General features: G+C 43.7%; 1 protein-coding gene and 1 non-coding gene across 2 annotated transcripts in view; one reads left to right on the top strand and one right to left on the bottom strand.

Moving 5' to 3' along the window:
- Positions 1–21,070, bottom strand: part of ppfia2 (PTPRF interacting protein alpha 2) — a 79,031-nt gene that overhangs the window by 45,360 nt on the left and 12,601 nt on the right. The window lies entirely within an intron of this gene.
- trnak-cuu (transfer RNA lysine (anticodon CUU)) lies at positions 17,017–17,089 on the top strand. The gene has a single exon. It is a non-coding gene; the product is annotated as a tRNA-Lys (tRNA).

The raw sequence follows: 21,070 nt of genomic DNA, 5'->3' as shown, positions 1-21,070 counted from the left end.
CATCCTAGTTGAAAATATTTCCCATGAAGCAGGTGGCGTTCGCCTCACCCCTAAAAGGGGGCCCCGTCAGGGCTGCGCCATGCCGGGCTCGCTGTCAGCTCAAATTAGCACAAGCTAATGCCAGTCGGTGGCCTGCTTTGGGTCAGCTTCAGGTTTCTTATTGCAGAGACAGTGACGGGGCCTAATCCTAATCCAGATGTTCTTGAAGGTGAGGGAGAAGAATTTATTTGAGAACAAAGAAAAATTCTTTAAATCCACACAATAAATAAATCCGTTAAAGAAACTGCGTCAAAAAATGCATCTATAAAATCTTATGCACTGCATTCACTGCAGTGACTCAGCACATCCCATAGAAAAGACAACTCCAACGTACAATACAGAATAAAACTATTAATCTTGTGCTGCTCCACAAAACGAAACAAGGAGAACAAATGAAAATACAAACACTGACAAAGGAGCTCTGATAATCTAAGAAAACAATCCATCTGTGCGGGCGCTCACATCTTCCTCAAACGCACAGTTGTTCTGCAATTTTAAAGACTTATACCACACAATCAGCCTTTTGCATCTCTATCAGTGCAGCTCATTGCATTATCTCGCCCCCCTTAAAGAAATAATACCCTTGAGCTTCAAATACTGATCTGGCAGTCCATTGCCATGGCAACAGCTAAAGTATGGAAGTCTTTTTTGGTAGATGATTCATAATTCACCATTCAATAATAAGAAGCAAGAATGCCCCGGACACAACTTGAGATTACAGTTCATGACATGTTTGAAAGTATCTCTATTTTAAACCTTTTTTTTTTATCCTTAGAATACAAACACTTGCTTGCACTCAACAGGGATTTGCACTATTTTTAAAGCCTGTGGCTCGAGTCTGGGAGCTGTACAACAGGTATTTGACCAACAACTTCACTTTTAGAGTGACGTCGAGCACTTCAGCAGCCACGATGCTCGCTTCTGTAAGGCAGACGGCGACGCTCACGCTGCAGCCCACGGCTGCAGAGGGTCAGACACTTTCAGTTCATTATCAAGAAAGCTATACCACTAGCGCATAGACTAGGTTTGTGCATATTAGGTGAGCTTCAAGCCAGTTAATGAGTGTGTTTATTCCAAAAGGGTAAAAAAAACAAATACTGCTCTCCACAGTGATGTAATACCAAAATTAGCACATTATTTATAAAAGCTGTGAGGCATGCTATAATGACTGAGTAACAGAGCATAGCAAGCTTTCATTATCATAACATGGAAGCTGGAGCTAGAATCGAGGAACACAATGTTGGAATGAGCAGAAGCAAAACAAAGGCAGCAAAGATTATTATACGAAACGAGATAAATATCGTGTCGGCTGTCCTCAGGTATATTTGCATGTTAATCATGCCCCTTGTAATCCGATTCAGGAGCTCCCTAGTGTTCAGTCCTTGGCATGAAACACTTTCATCAAAAACTCTGAATCCAGGCTCACACAAATCACCCAAGCTTCACCAAGGAAAGGAAAAAAAGATTCAAAATGTTTTCTGCATAGTTAGAGTTTGGAGTTTGAGTCCAGAGAGAATGGCTCCCCACCACTGTGGATGTAAACGCTTCTACATAGAGTAGATGTTGCATCCGAAAGCTGTGTGCTCTGCTGCCGGCCTGCAGCCTCTGTGAACACGCCTTCGTGGTGAGGTGAGGTGGCGTCGCCTCAACTGGGATCGCCTGCTCCGTTGCTGAATGGACTGCTGTAGCTGAAGTGTGACAGCCCGCGTGTGCTGCATTGATTTCTGAGGGGTTTAATTCCAATCCAATACATCATCAGGAAGCGAGCAGCAACAGCAGCAACACAGACCTACTAAAACTGCCTCTCTGTGTTTTACCTACGGTGAAATTGAATAAGTGTTAAACACGTGATGAGGATTAAAAACCATGAGACTATGAAAATGGACACAATCCAAGACAACACAGGCCCACCGTGACCTCGTACATTTTACAGCATAGTATAGGTTTACGACCCACTTGGATTTTCCATTACAATCTGCTCCCACTTTGTGCTTAAGGCCATTAACCCATATACCCCTTCCTGTACTGGGAATGCAGGACTGACAGACACGCAAAACAAAAAATCCATTATCTTGTGTTGACTTCACGATGCGCACCGGGGTCAGAGGTCGCAGAGAGCGTAATAGCCATGCATTGACTTCCTTTCTTCATAAAGAGGTTTAGCCGTCTGACATGTCTTCCTGATTAAGAACTCCATCTCTCATTGGTCTATTGACTGTAAACATGTTTAAATCCATGGTAAAGGTCAAAACAGGGAGAGTCCCGGTATAGGAGCTGGAAGGGGGCCGACCCATCGGATAGCCGCAGTTAAGACTGCATTTTGAACAGGTTTACAGAGCTGCAGTTTTAATAGAGAAGTAAAGGAGGATAACATTAATGCTGCCGGGTCTCTATAGCCTGGTCCAGAACAGAAGGGACGCAGTAGTGAAAGCAGAGACAGATGCAGCTGGTATAATTGAACAGAGTGAAAGATTTTATTGCCAGTGCGTTATTCACAAAGGCCACTGCAAACTCTATCGTCATGTGAATGACTGCGGGGGGAAGCATAACGCATAAAGGAGGCAGCGTGGGTGAGAGAAAGATGAGACCGACACAGCTGGCTAAAGAAGGGCTTCAGATGAATTGCCCCGATAGCAATTTGTAAACACCCGTGTCTAAATGGACCACGCTCTGTCCTTTAATCGAACCAGTGATCTCGGTTACAAGCGGAGAAAAGGAGCTGGAGCTGAGAGAGAAACTGAAAGAGACGACGAATCAGCGGACGACTGGCCGCCACTCCCATCGCAGAGCACGTATATGAGATGCAAAATTAACGGAGGGCCTTGTGGGACAGATTCCAGTTTCAGCACCATGGAGAGTGGAGAAAATGCAGTGAGTTTTCTCTGGGTTCTCCGCTTTCTTCCCACCTTCACAAACATGCAATTTAGGTAAATTTATCACTCCAAATTGTCCATAGGTGTTGGTCCACTAGCGCTGCCAGTGTGCTCCATGAAGCCGTGGCTTTATTTTAAGTGTTAGAATAAAAATAGAGCCTTCCCGCGTGGGAAGACAACCTTTAAAATAAAGTCATTTAATAGTAGTTAAAAAGAAGTTTGTTTTTGTGGTTCATTTAACCGCTCTGCGAGGATTTTTTAATCAACTCTTGCAATTGTGAAATCACACTCCTGCAGGATCCGAGTGGAACAATAACACAGCAAACATACGCAGGTTCAACGGTGACGCCTTTTGCGCAAACACAGGCTTTCATTTTTTTTTCGGCTTCCCTCATTCACACACACGTATAAACACACCCGAGCACACGCTCATCCTTTTAATCGGTGCGGAATCCATCAAAGTGGGTCAAACTCCCTTCCCCATCTGCCCGGGGCCAGATTTCAAATGCACGAGGGCTGATTAGAAAATAAATAAATAAATAGACCAAGAAAATAGGGCAAATGCCTGTGACACAAACCACACCGGAGATCAACAGCAGGAATAGCTCCCGAGGTGAGGACTGCGTGTTTCAGTGTGTGCTGTTGATGGCTTTGGGGGGGGGGGGGGCATTTTATAGCAATTACCGTGTGCAACGAAGTAGCGGTCAGGCGCTTCCACTTCAGTCTGCATCAATTTGACATCTTGCTGCTCATTTGCATGCCGCCACCTTTTGTTTCATCCATCGGTCGTTCATGATCCCACGATGCAGGGAAGGCAAGGGAGCAGAAGGGAGGCGGAAGTGTGCGACAAAACGATGGGAGCGATATCTGGGGGGGTAACCTTGTTCGCACAGCTGGGCATATTATTGTGTATTGTGCGTGCCTTGCTGTGAGTTGGTCATTTTTTTTGTTGGTTTCTTTACAGCCGTGCGTGCCGCGTGCTTTCATGTTGCCGATCACGCATCCTCGCATCGCTATTCAAGCTGGAGCATCAAAAGGCCGCACTAATGAGGCAGACGTGCAGCGCCTGATCAACCTGCGGCGTGGCCTAATGGTGGCATGTGATGAGTCGAGGAACCAAAGGCTGCTGTGACACATGTGGGCGGGGCACTCAGCCTATCATCTCCCTGCACAGACAGGGGTTTCCAAGATTAAGTCTTGACGTGCAGTAGATAGTAAGAGATCACTGGGTTGAGCAAGAAGGCATCTCTAAAATAACTACTTCTGTTGCATTAGCGTCACATTTTTATACACGTTCAGAGTCAATTTATTTGTCCACAAGCCAAATGCATGGTTTGAGTTCATTACTCCTCATGTTCGGAGCTGGAAAGAAAGCCTTTTCGATCATAAGCAAATACAATTTGTTCATTATCCAAATAATAATCCATCAAGCAAGCAAATCAAAATGCTTTGAAACATTTAGACCAACAGGAAAGAGTCTCACATTTGGGATCATGAACCAACATTTGGTGCATGATCAGTGAATTTAACAACAAATAAACAATAAATAACGTCAAGTTCTTACAAGAGGTCAAGGTTAAAAAAAGGGCATCTCTTTGGAAAATAAAATCGGTTATTGCATGTGAAAATCAATGGTAAGATGATTTTTGTTCACAAAAAGAAGGAATGGATGCAGAAGAATTCAAGGAAATACACTGCTTTTCTTACAATATGACAAAATCAAGCATGCCATGAATAGGCATCAAATCTTCATCAGCCTTCCCTTCGCTGAGTTTAAGTAACATACAAGACAAATCAAATCTGAGCCTCAGTCTGTTTTCTTACGTGGAGGTAATCATGTCGCTAAATGAGAAGTATCAATTTTTAAATCAGCCCGGTCATTTCATCCCTCATCTCCATTAAACCCTAGATATAGAGCCCTCAGACAAAAGGGAACATTTAACAAGATGCTGCTTTGCTGGTTTGACAATATGCCGTGTTGATCTCGTCTTAAACAGAGGATGAACCGGAGCCCAAAACAGCATCGGAATTCCCCTGTGCTGCCACAAACTCGCTGCAAACCAGAATGACTTTAAGGAAGAGCAGGGAGAACCAGGTCAGCTTCCTCTCCACAATAACAAAGACCAAATAAGACAGGATGGAGTGAAACCTGTCCATATCAAATACATAAAATACATGCACTGATTCTTTGCCTCAATGATATTTAATTATTCTTTCTGTGTTAAATGGAGTTTGAACATATACTTGTACTTATTCCAGTACTCGGTCGTCGAGCCATCTTTTCATCCGTCGCACCTCTAATGCGCACAAGCCAGGAGCAACATCTCCTCCAACATGTTATCTCAGCGCGTGTGACGTTCACGGACACAATCAACGCTTCATTCAGTCAAATAAAGACCGTCTTTGCTTATGCATCTACTATCTATTTTGCATTCTAAACAACAACAACAACAACAACAACAACATTCCTACAGAGCCCGACCAAACAATCTCGTTTGCGCGTGCCCGCGCCGGCACCGTGACGCGTCAGGTTCGTCAAGCAGCAACACCGCCTTGTTGAAAGTTTTACTTGTGCGTCTTACCGGCTGCGTCTTCAGGTTAGGACTCTGTAACTCCGCATGGGTGACCGTGGCAGCGTTCTCGCCGCTACGCGTCGTGGGCGCAGTGTTTACCTTGCTTCTGCCATCAACGCCTTTTTGGACAGCAGGTGGCTTTTACGCACCGCTGATTACTTCGCCTTCCTGTGCAGGACTTTGAAACCACCCAAACTACCTCCTCACGAGATAACTATTTTTCTTTACCTCAAGGATCACTTCTTGCTCTGAGTTTTTTGATGCGTAAACAAAGTGCGCATCTGCTACTTAGTGTTAATTTGACCTCGAGCCAAAAACGCCATTTTATTGGCCACCCTTAAACATGCCTGAACTATTTTTATTCATTCTATTGTTATTTTATATTTTTTATATGCCTAGCTATGCGTTGTCAAATCCTTTTTTTAAGAGTGAATCAAATTAGCTTATTGTACTATTATTATTATTATTATCTAGTATTATATATTCAATTGTTAATCTGCCTCAGCCGTATTTATTTTTATCTAGATCAGGGGTCCCCAAACCTTTTTTTCCTGTGAGGGCCACATAACTTTTCCCTTCTCTGATGGAGGGCCGGGGTCAGTTTGTACAGGAGAAGTGTGACGATCGCAGGGGGGCCTAAACATTTATTGTTTTCCAGACAGCCACACATAACCAAATAACCCTTTCCGGGTTCGTCACAGAAAAAAAGTCTCTGGTATTGTTCAGGGGTTCGGGCCAAATGTGGAGGCAGGTCGTAGTTTGGGGACCCCTGCTCATGAGGCTTTATCTCACCATCACTACTTCTTCACACAGTGGCATGAATCAAGTGAATGAGAAACTAGCAGCCACATTAACCCATGAAAAAAAAATTCAGTGTCAGACACGCAATACCTCTCACACCCAAAATCAGTCGCTCTCAAGCATTATCACAAAGTGCAGAGGCGAAGAACGACTGGAGAGGGAGCGTCTTGAGCTGGCTGGCTCAATAAACTGATCCAATACAGCCACCAAGTACCAAAAAACAAACCTCAAATTCTTGTAAAATAAATAATGCCACCGTGTTGGTGAGCAACCCCCCCAACTGTATTGCAATTACAAAAACGTTTGATCATCAAGCTTCCAGGAAGCATGTGTTGGACCAGGCTATTCAGAATTTCATAGTGAAGGACTGCCAAGTCCTCAGAGTTGTTGAGGATGAGGGGTTCAGGGAACCCCTTCAGGTCCTTGAGCCAACCACAAAGGTTCACTAGAGAATGTCGATGCTTATGTAGTTGCCTCATCCTCACAGTCACAACACTTTCGATTTGATTTTCACATGGAGCGACGAAGCGGGCGTCGAGTAATGAATGGGGCGTTTCCGGGAAGTGTGTATCGAGGCTTGCTTCGCTTAGGGGAGGAGTGTCCGAAGCCTCACTGCCGCGCGGTTTGACAGAGATCAAAGGACTTTGACTTCACAGTGTTCATATTTTTCTGCACCAGATTGACAAAGACATTACTTGGACTTTTCCAGTTCTTATAATGCTTCACTGGAACATCCAGCTCATCTCTTGGTCGGAATAATACCGATGGAAGAACAAGGAATGCGCTCAACCCTGCTGTGAACCCACTAATATGGCCCGGTGGGTGTATAGAGCATGGGCGGCTAAACGCCTCCCGTAGGAGATATCTCACTGGGTGCCACTCCAACACAATCAAAGCCACAGACAAAACGCACTTAGAGGCGTATGCACCACTGCTTGCATCACTACTCTTTGAAACTGTGCATAAATTGCATGTTAAAAGAAAGAAGAAGAAAGCTGGAAATTTAAGGAAAAAGGCAAATCACCCACTCTGTATCCTGATAGTTAATCATATGCTCATTTTGGTTTGGAATTTCCCTTTGGGATTAATAAAGTATTCCGATTATAAGCTTGTGTTATGCAAAACGAGCATCCCGAACACAACTTTGCAGCACCATTATTGGTAGACAGAACCCAACACGTGACTGGCTTAAAGAAACAAACATGCCATTGTCCTTTTCTAGAATGATAATGGGTGCATTGGGCTCATGGTTTATTTGTTACAGTCAATTTAGCACAAGAGAGGCGCTAGGACTCCTCTGTTTCATCTAAATGTCATTGAGGAGATCAGCAGAGAGCTGGAGCAAGATGCCGCGAGTGTAGACACAGCTGTGTGGCAGACGACTGAGCTCCCAAACTAAGCAAACGTCTGGGTTCATGTTTGTCGAGCCTGGCAGTGAATAGTAAGAGACTTCACGAACTCCTTCATCTCGACAAAGTCGCCGAGACTTCAAAAGGCACCTACTTTGGAATTTAATTCAATTTGCCCCAGCCGATTCATAATTGCTGAGTAAAAATAATGGAGTTGGTAAACAATCTGAAGTGACAGAAATAACACTGAGAAAGCACCGATATGGCCCAATGGCAGTGATGCATGCTTTCATCACTTCAAGGGTAAAAGGAAATAAGTTATGATTCGTGTGCATCGATGCAGCTCAATGGTTGCTTTCCTTACTGTTCCTTTTCTGTTGGGGGATTTACTCAGACTATAATCAATACGCCTTTGATTTTGTGATATCAGATGCGCGTCTTCCAAGAGGTACGAAGCTCCCTATAATGTTAAATCAATAGCAGAGGCACACACACACACACACACACACAGAAGCTTGAAAAAATATATTGTATAAAATATCACCCACCAAAACATTTCCTTCCGCTCTTCATTCCACCCACAGTAAGAAACAGAAAGTGCTGGCTTGGTTACAACATTCATGTGGAACAGACCCGATCAATAACCCAGCAGAGGTGAAATATGCATGGGTATAGCCTACAGTAATCGATGTAGGGCTCTGTGCGCATATTTTCTTAATTATTTTTACAATAAGGGGGACGTAACGCAACCTGAGCACAATTCAAATATAGATATACTGGGTGTGAGATACAGTCTGCTATAAGCATGAATAATTGAACATGATTATATACTAGAAGAAGAAGAACTGTGAACTCTCAGGATTTCATTCTAAGATTTTTGATTTAACAATCTGAAGTGAGAAATCGTTGTCTTATTACCATGGGGTTATATAAAAACTGATTATCTTATGTTACTAACTCACGGTGCACATCTTCCACTTACTTACAAATGGATTAATTTCTATACATTGAAAAATGCCAAACACACTGCAAATCCAGATTAAAGTGGTGGAAAAATGAGTCTGGAAGAGTCAGTCCAGCAGGTAGGAAACACCTATATAGTGTTTGGCAGGCAACCTGGCAACATCTCTGCCACAGTACAGGTAAAGGGAAAGGACATGGCAGCTGAGTGATATCAAGGCGTTGTGAGGAGCAATAAGACTTGCCTGAAATGTGTAAAACCTCGTGCCATTCGGCGGATGCACCTTGGGGGAGTTGTTCCCCGCACTCATGTCTGAGAAAATCATAATCCTTTTGATGAGCAGATAATCCAGAGCTGGTCCTGGATACTATCGGCGTGCTCGCGCAGAGGGGAGCGCTCGGATCAGGTCCTGGCGCGACGCTGCGCTCCCGGCATCAGCTGGTATAGAGAGCTCCGGGAAGATGCGCTACGCCCCCAAGGGAAATAAAATCGTGATGACTGAAGTGAAATCACGCCAACTCTCTGGTCTTCTGTGCGCGTCCCTACTCGCGTGCAGATAATTGTTATGGAGGTCCTTCTAACGATTCGACGGAGGAGTAAATTCCGGGGAGCCGCAGCAGCTCCATGGTGTCCCGACGCACGCTGCAAGCAAATCTGACAGCGGCAGGGACTGGTCCGTGCGCGCACACGGATTATCGCCTCCCTCCTCTGCTTGACTTCACCAATAATGGGCCAGAGAGGCACCGCGCCTCATCCTGGTGGGCGTCTCGACAACCAGGCGCACGGATCCTTGTGTTTTTACACTGTAAACGGGTTCATTTGTTACGCGAAGAAACGTGAAGTCCGTTCTCGAATCTGGATAAAGGGCAAGGATTGTCTTCTTCTTTTTTAACCTTTTAACATTGCAAATAATCAAATCATCAGATAAGAATTGGATGGAATGGCTGCGCATGAGGAAGAAGCTATCAGTAGAGTGGATCTGGATTAAATGATGGTAAGGCTATCGTGCGATAACTTTACACACTTGCCACCATTCTGTAATACGTCCGGTCCGGTGGGTTTAACCTTGCATGTGCGATGAGGTGAGATCCCACTGAAGGCCTCCCGGATAATGAGGTGTGAAAGATTAAGGACAGTACCTACAGGAGGAAAAATATCCCTTCTCTTTTTATATGGTCAATTATGAAGAATACATGCTGAGACCCGAGCTGATCCCCATCTAGTGTGCTGCCAGGCTGGAGCTTGGCAGAGATGCTCCAGATTTGGTCTGAAACCCAAGCATCTAATTGGCTGCTAAAAACAAACTGGGCTCAGCTACATTGGAAGCATCCTGGGGGCGATAAAGGTAAATCCGGGCTTGTCAGCAGACATGCCTGGCTCGGACCCTCGATTTAACAGCAAGAGCACAATACATAAATGCATAAAGTAAACAAAGGCAGGTCTGGGCAAATGAAGGATTGCCAGGGTAATAAGAAACTAAGAGACTTGTAGGTGAATATTGTTACAGATAATAAAAAGCCTGAGATTAATCACAGGTCTGAGACTGAATGCTTTCAAAGGCCTCCTAAATGACAGACAGATTTATGTCTTAAAATGGAGGAAGGTTGGGGCTGAAATTAAATTATGAGATACAAAATAATTCACATTATAGACAGATTCCTTCTAAAATTGGACTAATAATTGATTTTTTTAAATCTTACAACTGATAATAACCAGCCAGAAAGGTTCAGGGGGGAAAAAAGAAGAAAAAAAAACAACATTTCAGTATTTCATGTTAACCTGGGAGAAATTGGGTGTGTAAGGTCTATTTTAGAAATGTTTCTGAGGAATAAAAGGACATACGGAGGCCGTTTGCAGGAACCTTTCTATCATGAACTGGGGACATTGGTGCAGAGACACACACACACCTTTCTATTTGATTTACGAGCTGTGACTAACCAGCTGTAACTTTATTAAACAGCCAGACCTTTGCCACCAGAGGTCACTATGTCGACATATGTCACTATGTGACATCAGTCACATAAAGGGACTTGTCTGCATGCTGCGGTCTGGTGGCGTGGTACAGATGTGCAGAGGGCGTGGCTTAGTGCTCCCCCCCAACCTAACTCTTTATCTGCTAGCATTTTCATGATATACGATTCAAGACACCAGTGCCGTTTAATCAGGTTATTACATCAGGTTATTGTTGTACAAATACAAAAAACAATGAGCGTTTCAGTATGCATAAGGGATATATATATATATATATACACATTATTCAATAAAGTGTTCACACTGCCCAACTGAGGCAGCCTGTGCAAGGACCATTTTCATTAACCTTCAAGTCAATAATGTGTGTGTGTGTGTGTCTTCATCCCTGCTCTTCACTTAATCTTCTTTTATGAATCAAAGAAAACAAGCATCGATTTTCTTTTATTTCAAAGCCGGTGTTTGATCATAAATCAGCCTGAAGTGTACGGCCTGCATCAGAAAAGTCATTTAGTAGTAGTGAAGAAGTATATACTGTTGGTTTGTGAAGAATTTGGATTGTTTTCAAAGGCAAAGCCAATGCACACTTAGATAGGAAATGTGTGGCTTGAGAAGTGTTATAGATTAAAATAATAATAAAGAAAATCTGCAGATTTTGACTGTGGAAACCTGACGATGTCCGTGTCAGTCACACATTTCCGTCTGCCCTGAATGTGTGTGTGTGTGTGCGTGTACAGTCTCCAGCTCACACTGCAAGCTTGTGACAGAGCATTTGCTCAATCAACCACTTAACCTGCAAATGAGCCGCAAACAAGTAACAAAAAAAGAATGACATTTTGTGCATACCTAATGAGGATCAGCTCATGTGGCTTCATATTGCAGGATGCTACAAGGAAGCTATAGCTAGTTTGGATTTAAAATCACAGCGCATCCAAATGTTGTAGAAACAGGGCTGCAACACTTTCATAGTTAGTTGTATCTGCTGTTATAAATCTGATAACAATGGGGGAAACGCCACAAAAGACAAAAGGAGAAAAACATTAGAAAAGAAAAATCCTTCTGTCGGCATCCCATCAATGTGTACGGAAAATGCACCTGCCTTTTTGGATTGTCAATGAATGCAGCATCAAACGATGCAGGGTCAGGAATAAAACCAGAGTCAAGAAGAGCTAAGGCTATACATCAATAGGATTTTGTGTACAGGTGTTTTTTTTAAAGGCACAATTGGAGAGTCAAGCTTCTTTAAAAAAAAAAGATATGCTTTTAATGCATTGTTGCACACCCAATTGAGACAGATCAATGACATACATCAGATTAGAAGAGATGTAATCACACAGTGCTTTCATCTCAAGATATTACATTACGACATCACAAGTTAAGGTGTAGCTGCAAATAGCACAGCCCCAGTGGCAGCTCTAGCTTTGAATTGAACACCAGAGGTGATATCCAGCACATGATAAATCACTGTGGGCCTGCAGAGTCGGGGGCACACTGGGGAGACGTGGCATGTTCGGATTAGCACACTCTGCTCTCACCATGCCTGACACACAGAGTCAAGCTGACTGGAGGCGCGACCCTTTAAGGCGTTGAAGATCCTGTATCGCTAAATATTGTGAAGATATGAGATGCTTTTCGTGGCAAAACGGAAGAAATGTCACTGATTTTCCTGGAGGTTTTGTGAAGAAACTTCCCTGTTGTCTTTATGTGACTTCCTGTGTGCCGACAGGCCCTACAGGCCCTACAGGCTCTACAGCGCCGCCACCCTCCATTATTACACTTGTCAATCCCTAATTGGGCCTTCCAGGCTATGCATCTCATTCCAATTGCTGTTCTCAACATCCAACTCGTAATCTTCAACTGTTGCTAAGATGGTTTACGCAACAAAAAGTTAAATCTGATTTTGTTTTAAATTGTCTGCAAAGAGCTTCAACAGCTGATATGTGGTACTACTTTAAATTGCATCAATCGTGTTGCGCACACTCCTGCTGAGTGTGGCCATGTTTTGAAGCCAAAAATCTGATGCTGTCTCAATACTGTCAGTTGGAGCCGTGCTGCTGGGAATGACAGACTCCTGCTGAGTTGCAGATTTGTCTGGAGCTTCACTATGAAGCCAAGTGGCATCACACTTCTTGTGTCTCATGATGTAACTTAGGCACGTTGTCTCACAACTTTTCACTGTGAGACAACAAGGCTACCCACTGCGCCGCCATGCATCCCTTCAAATTTACATTACATTACATTCACATTTAAATAAAGTAATGCTTTAACTTTGCTTCTGAAGGCTTATACAGCTTATACGGCGGCCTGAGACGCCGAGCCTACAAATTGTATCGCTTCTATTACAAAATGAAACAGAGCTACGAGCAGATTTCTCACGGTTCCTGCTTTAGCCTCTCACGGCTGGAATCTGAAAGCGTAAGGAACTTTTGCTCAGGGCAGTCGATTTTTGAGGACAAAGATCAATCTTGTAATCGAGACAAACAAACTCTACTATTGAATAATGAGGGGGGGGGGGGGGGGCTACCATGTGATTGCTGCCGTTTCCTGACAGGCTCTGACAACTGGCCATCCTCCACATTGCACTAAAATGAAAAAATCAGTCAAATGTACAGAAAGCTAGCTCAACAGCATCAATATCCAAAATGCCCTTCCTGCGGCGGCTCCAGGAACATCTTTAGTGGTGTGGGTTGACTGACATGTTAACAGGAGCCTTTCTGAATGTGTAATGAGCACATAACCATGGAAAACCACGCTCATATACACACTAGTGTCAGTCTGAGCTCTGAGTGGGTGGCTGATGCCTCTTAAATGGGATCGAGTGAATGTCAGCGCATCTCTATCCCCAGTTTCCCCAACACTTGCTGAAACAGCAGTGGCAGTAATCTCAGACAGAATCAAGTCTAACACATTTAATGTTTAAAAAAAAAAACAGGGAAAACTGGGTGGAAGTCCGGAGACCGTCGACAAACTTTCATCATTCAAAGATAAAGTGTTAAATGAGGTCGAAGTGCGTCATTGCAAAAGACAAAAACTTAATTTGCTCATCCAGTCTGACTCCAGTACAAGTCTTGTGCGTTAAGTTAACATGGCTAGAGACCACAAAAATAGCCTTTGAAGGTTTTACCCACTGTAGAGAACGAGTACAGTGTTTGTATTAGCAGAAATATTTGGGTTAGGTTAACTGGACTGCATCAGATCAATACAAAATGACACATCTGTAGTGTGGAAACATCAAGGTTAAACCTAGTTTTATTGCATTGGATGGGAGCCCAATTAAGTGGACAAGTATCAATCACGATCGGAGTTTCCATCCTATAGCTTAAGGCTGAATCTGAAGGAGGAAATCTAAGAGCAGATCCACTACGCTGTAGAAATGAAGTGAATATTGACACAATCAATCTTCCTGGAGAGTATGAACTCGTCTATTTTTATTTGCTGTGTGTGTGTGCGCGTCGTTCTCCTTCCCACCTTCTCCCGTGATTTGTTTTTTTTTTTAACTTTATTTACAAGTTCACCCTCATCAGTCTTTTTCTGCAGCACAAAGAAAAACCTCATAACTTTCTCATTACTGCCTCCAGCCTCATGAAGACTTATACCGATGCTGCTCCCAAAGCAACAAACCTCATTTTTGGGACATTTGTGCAGCAGTGTGTGCTTTTTTTTCTCTCTTCTTTTTCTTAAAATGGAGGCTTGTTAAGTAATCCAATAAAGGGACACAGCTAATAAGGTTAAAGTTGTGATGAGGAAAAATGCCTCAATCTGAACATATGCAATATTTCCAGTGACTACTTGGATGAAAAAGAAATATAAATCAACAAGATGAGCCAAAAAAAGAAAGAAAAAAAGAAAGAATATTGCAATCTTGTTTAGTTGAGTCTGGAATGCATGCAATTGTTAAAGAAATATGCTGCACGGAAGAGAAACAAAACTTTCGACACAAGAAAGTTGCGCGTACAACCGAACCCTTTTAAAGCTCATCTAATAAGACAGACAGCTCGCTTCTCTGGAGGCCCGATGATCAGGGCAGAGGTGATGGATGGCTGATCACTGAGAGAGCACACATTGTCCCCCCAAACAGAACATCTGGAGACACGAGCACTACGTCTTCCTGCCCTGTCTCCAGCAAAACTGTCGACCTGCGCACACACACACACACACACACGCCTTAATTGGCCTTCTGACAGTGCAGACACACACAGAAACAGAGATACGCACAACAAAGGCAAACAAATGAAGCTTCAGAAAACATGCTAGATAAGGTCAAATATTAGCATATGGCTGATAAATTAATGCTCCGGTGCACCTTTTTGATCAACAATAGCAAACAGGGGAATTTCAACACTCAGCTGACCAATGGTAGCCTGGCAAAGACCTCAATGAGGCTTGAAGAAGCTGACAACTAATGAGATTTTTAAGTTTTGATTTGCCATTCGTTGGCGAGCCAGTTCACATCCCATCACGAAAAGAAGAAGTGAATCACAGCTTTGATGCAAGCTCAGTGGTTTAATGAATGTAGGAGGGATGTCAGAAGATACTGGAGGAGACGTGTGAGTACAGGTCTGCATACAGTGATGCAGGACGAGTGAAGGCAAGAGTTGGAGAAGATTCACTGTACAGTACTTCTTGTTGCAGAGCTCCGCCTGTTGGGAAAAGGTGTGTATTGCGGGTAAAAAAAATAGAACTGAGTCTATGCAAAGAGCTGATATTATTGATGAATAATCAATGAATGCAGTAAATAATCTGATTAAACAACAACTCAATGAAGCAAAGAGAAACAATAGTCCAATTTTAATTTCAGAGATGGAGGCCAGTCAATTGTGAAAAGCTGTATGAAAAAGGAACATCTCAACACTGGCGACATGAACCAGGCTTTCACGTTAAATTGCTAAATACACTCATGAGCCAATAAGCCAAAGTTATTACATTATTAAATCATCGATCAAACCGATTGCTCCCAGCTTTAGATGTAACCTGTGGGGGGGGGGGGGGGGGGGGCTGTTATCTGTGCTACCTGACTTAGCCACAAGATAGCAGAATCCCACAACACAATGGATTGAATGCAGCAGGAAACCACAATGATGGATACAGACTAGTCCTTTTGTTACTGAGTTGGGTATTATAAATTGAATTTCTATATTACTGTGGAAAAAGTGATATCTGGTAAAAAAAATAATAATAATAAAAGAAACATTTGGTGTTATTACTACGCTGTTATGTGGCCTGGCTATGAATCATAAAAACCACAATTCTCTACGATGCCCAAACAAGGATTATTTTATATTTCAGCCTGGACAAGTTGAATTCACTTATTCTCATATGCTTTTCCTCCTGTATGTCTGTTGTCATAGCTTTAATAAAAGAAGCCATCAGAGATGACGGGTGTATTTGCCCCAGTGTACTTCAGCAACACGTGTCCCTAATATTTTCTCCGTTAATTGCTGCTATCCATCATTTTTTGTGCCAGAAGCTTTGCCCTTTCCTACTGTAGCACCTACTGTAAAGCTCCTGCGATCGATAGACACCAAGCATCGCGAGGCCTTGTGTCAGGCCTCTGAATGATGCATCCTCCCACATTTACACAATCCCTAAGTGGTTCTTATCTCAATGTAGTGTTTAAACGCACAAACGAACACTCATGAAAGTAACGCTCTCAGTCTCCACACGGGCATCGTTGATTTTCCTTGTTTACTGCTGAAGTGGGAAATAACCTTTGGCTGTGTGACATTTCACAGCTCCTGCTATTGTTTTGGGGAAGGTTTCCAGACAGAGCTGTAGGTGGAGTTGTTGCGTAAACCTTGCCGAAATCTCTTCCGTACAAAAGGGCGTCCTCGTTTCATGAAGTCTGATGCAGCTGGAAAAGGCGGTTGCATTCACACATCTTCCTTGGTGGGAATCTTAGCTCCTATAAAATGCAGCAGCAGACTTGCTCAATGAATTCAGACAGATGAGAAGATTGAAGATTGTGGTGGGGATAAGCTGAGATGTCTCAGAATAACTCCTCTGAAGGCTCTTTGATGTCAGACACATTGAAAAAGCTCAGTTTTGTCCTATTTTTTTAGAGTAAATCTTTTGACAGACAATGTGCAGACAATGTGCATTTGCAATTTGCAAAGTACACAATTGCACACGTGCTTGCACAAATAAACAGAAGAGACACATTCACTTCTGCACATCTACCCTATGGCCTATGCTGTGCTGTCAGTGTATCTCCCCCTCCGTGCCGGCGCTCCTCTCTTCGCTCTCCTTTTCCCTCTTGCGCTCATTAACGCCTCTTTTTTTCCTCAGAAATGTCAGTGACATCTCTTCACTTACAGTATGCTGCACTGTTTGGCATTTAAATACCAGTGTTGAAGCAGAAGCCCGACTCTGCTGAAAGTCCAGATTTCAGATAAAAGGGTCAGAGTAAGCTGCAGTGGGTCGTGTGTAGGTCACCATCTGTGCATTCATCAGGATCCTGACTAGCTCAGTCGGTAGAGCATGAGACTCTTAATCTCAGGGTCGTGGGTTCGAGCCCCACGTTGGGAGTAGAGGTTTTGGGATTGGGACTTGGGTTCTAAGGTGGAACACTCTGAATCTAGATGCAGACTGGCAGAGTCTCAACATGATACAAAAGCACACCACGATGACAAACCCCGAACTTTACTGCCTTTCCTTTCCACACAATATGTGGAAACTGACTCTTGATTTTTTGACTTTAGAAATAAAGAAATAATCCCCACAGATATATACTGTATGTTCACAGCTCAGTGACTCCAACATAAGGATAGTGCATGAGAGCCACAGACTACGGCTGGTTATCCCGTAAGATCGTAGTAGTGCATTGAGCAACAAGGAGATTTACGCCCACATCTAACCTTTGATGCTGACTTGGGGTTGTAGCAGGAGGAGCAGTGATCCTCCAGAAGCATCAAAAAGAGCTACGCTAGCTTTCAGCCTCTCAAACAACCCCTCTCCTCTCAGTTTAGCGTAAGCGGTCTTGATTGACAGCAGTTGTTGAGCGATGACATTTTTACCCACCCACACTATGCCGGCTGGCTGAATTGGTGATCCTGCCGGCACGAGGACACCTGACTCCTCTGCACACACCCCCAATACTTATTGTTAGCAGCCTCACATTAGCCCGAGGGCATAACTGGAGAGCTACAAATGGAGCCGTGTGGTTAAGCATCGGCGGAGTGAGAACAGATGTTAGGTGAAACATGACGATGGGGAGCGTGGCCGGTGTTTTCCTACATCAGCCTCCACGTGCAGACTCTGATGCAGCGACGCTTCAATACATGTGTGTGACGGAGAGAGAAAGACAAAAGGGCTCTGTGCTTTGCCCTCGTGGAAGAGAGAGACGAGATGTGTCTAAACAGAGGGGGTGACATCACCTCTTGGCAGGCAGCTCCAGGGAGGCTGTGATGCCCGGGCCATAGACATGCACTCATCCAATCACAAGATGAGTCACTGAATCTGTGTGAGTGTGTGTGTGTGTGTGCTGTACTGTGATCCGGTCAGTCAGTGCATGCCTCCCCACAGCGAGAACAGAGGGAGGTCAACCTATTAGAAGGAATGGGAGTACAGTAATTGTGGCAGCTTGGATGTGTGTGTGTGTGTGTGTGTGTGTGTGTGAGGTCATGTTCTCCTGCACAATTTACAAGTCAGTTTGAGAAACAAATGTATTTAATGTTGTCTTATTTAAAAGCACTACTGATTACACATTTTTGTATTTGATTTACTTTCAACAAACGGTTTGTGATGGGCAGCTCGGTGGCGCAGTGGTAAGCACTGTTGCCTCACAGCGAGATGGTCGCTGGTTCGTCTCTGGCTCGTGGCCATTCTGTGAGGAGTTTGCATGTTCTCCCCGTGTCTGCGTGGGTTCTCTCCGGGTTCTCCGGCTTCCTCCCACCTCCAAAGACATGCAGCCTAGGCTGATTGGTGACCCTAAATTGTCCGTAGGTGTGAGTGTGTGTGTGGCTGGTTGGCTGTCTCTGTGTTGCCCTGCGATGACCTGGCGGCTTGTCCAGGGTGTCCCCTGTCTCGCCCATTGACTGCTGGGATTGGCTCCAGCTTGGCCCGCGACCCGATAGCGGAATAAGTGGTTAGACAATGAAATGAAATGGTTTGTGCAGACCATTGCCCAAATTTGACCTGAATTTTAAACTTAATTGCGTATAATGAGTTCCACCTTTAGTTTGCTCATTTAGTTTCTGGTGCAACTCTGGTGCCAAAGTTAAAGAGCAGCTTTGCTCATGGTCAAAGAGAAGAACACGCAACATTCTACATGATACTGAATGTAAGAATTATTACTCCTACTATGGTGATGCCATGACCTGGACTCAGCACGGAGATGGCATTTCTCATGGAGCCACCCTCACTGAAAGAATCTCAACGAAGTAAATGGTCTGTTGTTATTCATAACCTTAAAATTAAGTCATAAGTTAAAGAAGACACACACACACACACACACATCCCCCCCCCCCCTTTCTTTGGCTAGAGACCCCCTAGAAAAGCCATCAAGGATTTGAAAATATGTATTTAGATATGTATAATTAGATTTAAAATAGTGCCACGACACGAGAGGATGAATTAGGGTTGTGAGCTCACAGCAGTACGAAAACAAACACATGAGGTGATTCTAATGTTGAGTGGTTTGATTAGAATGGTAAGATTAGTCCGCTGTATTTGTAGCATTAATATGCGTGTGTGTGTGTGTTAGGAGGAGTGTTGAACCCGGGGCCTTCTTGCTCAATGCTATACTGCAACAAGTGGAGAAATGTAGAATTTTATAGATACAGATATAGATTTTGTCTTTCCCCTATATCCAAGCTATACAAATTGACTCCATATGATAGAAAGCATTGCATTGAATGTGACCATTCACACTGCATACATACTCAAAGTAAACCTGATAATGTACGGTGTAATTAAAATACTTGTCTCTGTCTTTTTCGTTCAAGTTCTTCCTTGAAGAAGGAAACCAAACCCTCTCCGCCCCCATCAGAACCTCTTCCCGTCATGTCTCTGTGGTAACTTTAAAGACGTTCTCAGATTCCCTGGACGGTCTCCCGAGGTGACAAAGAGCAAACAACATGGAAACAAACACCAAGGGAACAATATCAGAGAAATGAGACAAACAAGATTCGAGCCCCTCCAACACGTGGCGATAAGGGCACAATTATTAAAATAATAATATGACACACACTCCTATTAATAGTCCGTGATTGCACTTGTACTGTGCAAAAATAGCATGAAAACAGCATGTTTCAGAATGTCATCTGCAAGATCAGACTTTAGAGAGCAAAGCCTGTCAACAGAACCTCAGATGACCCCAAACGCGTCGCAACTCCCAAATAAAGTCTTTCAAGATTTTCCAGCTAAGAGACGTGAAGTCACTTCAAAGAAGTGTGTGCGCGCCAAATGGCTATATTTAGACAATCCTCTAAAAAAATAAATGTTAGATGAAGAGTAAAAGAAGAGCGCTATCATCTCTGTAATCATGTCAATGCACAGTATTATTTACTGTACAAACATTCACATACAGAAACAATATGTATTATAATACTTTGTGTGATTGTGTCCACCCTGGTTATATCCAGAGGGATTGGCTAAATTACACCCAGATATATTTGCGCACGGATTTTCCCACTCAGATATGGTAAATAGGATCTCATTCATTTATAATTGCTACCTATCCTGTGTACTTGCTCCACGCAAAGAGGCCTCATGAGTACTGCCTCACTTCAACTCCAGACTCTTGTGTGCTGTCTTCATCCCTCCTCCACTTCCACATCATGTTTCTTTAAGCCTCTAGGATGAGGCCTGCAGCACCTAGAAGTCAAGAAGGGGCAAAACGAGTCGACGATCTACTTCTAATGTGGGTTCATCATCAAGTTTCAACCGCTCCTGTTATTTAGGAGAAGACGAAGCCTCTTCTAACAGGCTGGGACCTCGGCTGGCGCAGTCAGGAGACATTTATAGCTGATGATGCAGATCAGTTAAGCAAATATTATTTTAAATACCTTTAATGTTAGTCAGGTCAATCTTTTTCTCTCTTTGATGCATCGCTTCCTTCTCACTGTCCGTCTATCTGCTGCCAGGGCTGCCAGCTGGTTACGACCTACTTTGAGAACTGGAGCTGTCAGTAATACAGCTGTGCTTCACTTTGCGTCTCCAGTGGCAGGGGTCTCCTGTGTGATTTGCTCATCTGACACCTCCTTTCCTATGCCTCTTTGCAAGCATGGGCGTGGCCTCGGGAGAGTTAACTGAACAGGTGGACACACACCTGCCATTAATTTGCCACTTAGTTTGTTTGTTATTTAGACCCTGCGTTGCTGCTGCTGCCGCTCCTGCGCCAGATCGTGATTGAATGTCCTGTTGCCGCACCGCCGCAATAGGTGCATCCACTGCGGATGATATTTTCAGCCGTTCTTCCCTCTGGGTCTCTCCGGCAGAAGGGGGTGGAATGCTTTCCCCCCAAAAAAATCTAGATGGTATTACATAATCGCTTCAGCAGGATGCCTG

The sequence above is a fragment of the Brachionichthys hirsutus genome, unplaced genomic scaffold (genome assembly GCF_040956055.1).
Source record: "Brachionichthys hirsutus isolate HB-005 unplaced genomic scaffold, CSIRO-AGI_Bhir_v1 contig_886, whole genome shotgun sequence".
Taxonomy (NCBI): Eukaryota; Metazoa; Chordata; class Actinopteri; order Lophiiformes; family Brachionichthyidae; genus Brachionichthys; species Brachionichthys hirsutus.
This window is presented reverse-complemented; position numbering and strand designations above follow the sequence as displayed.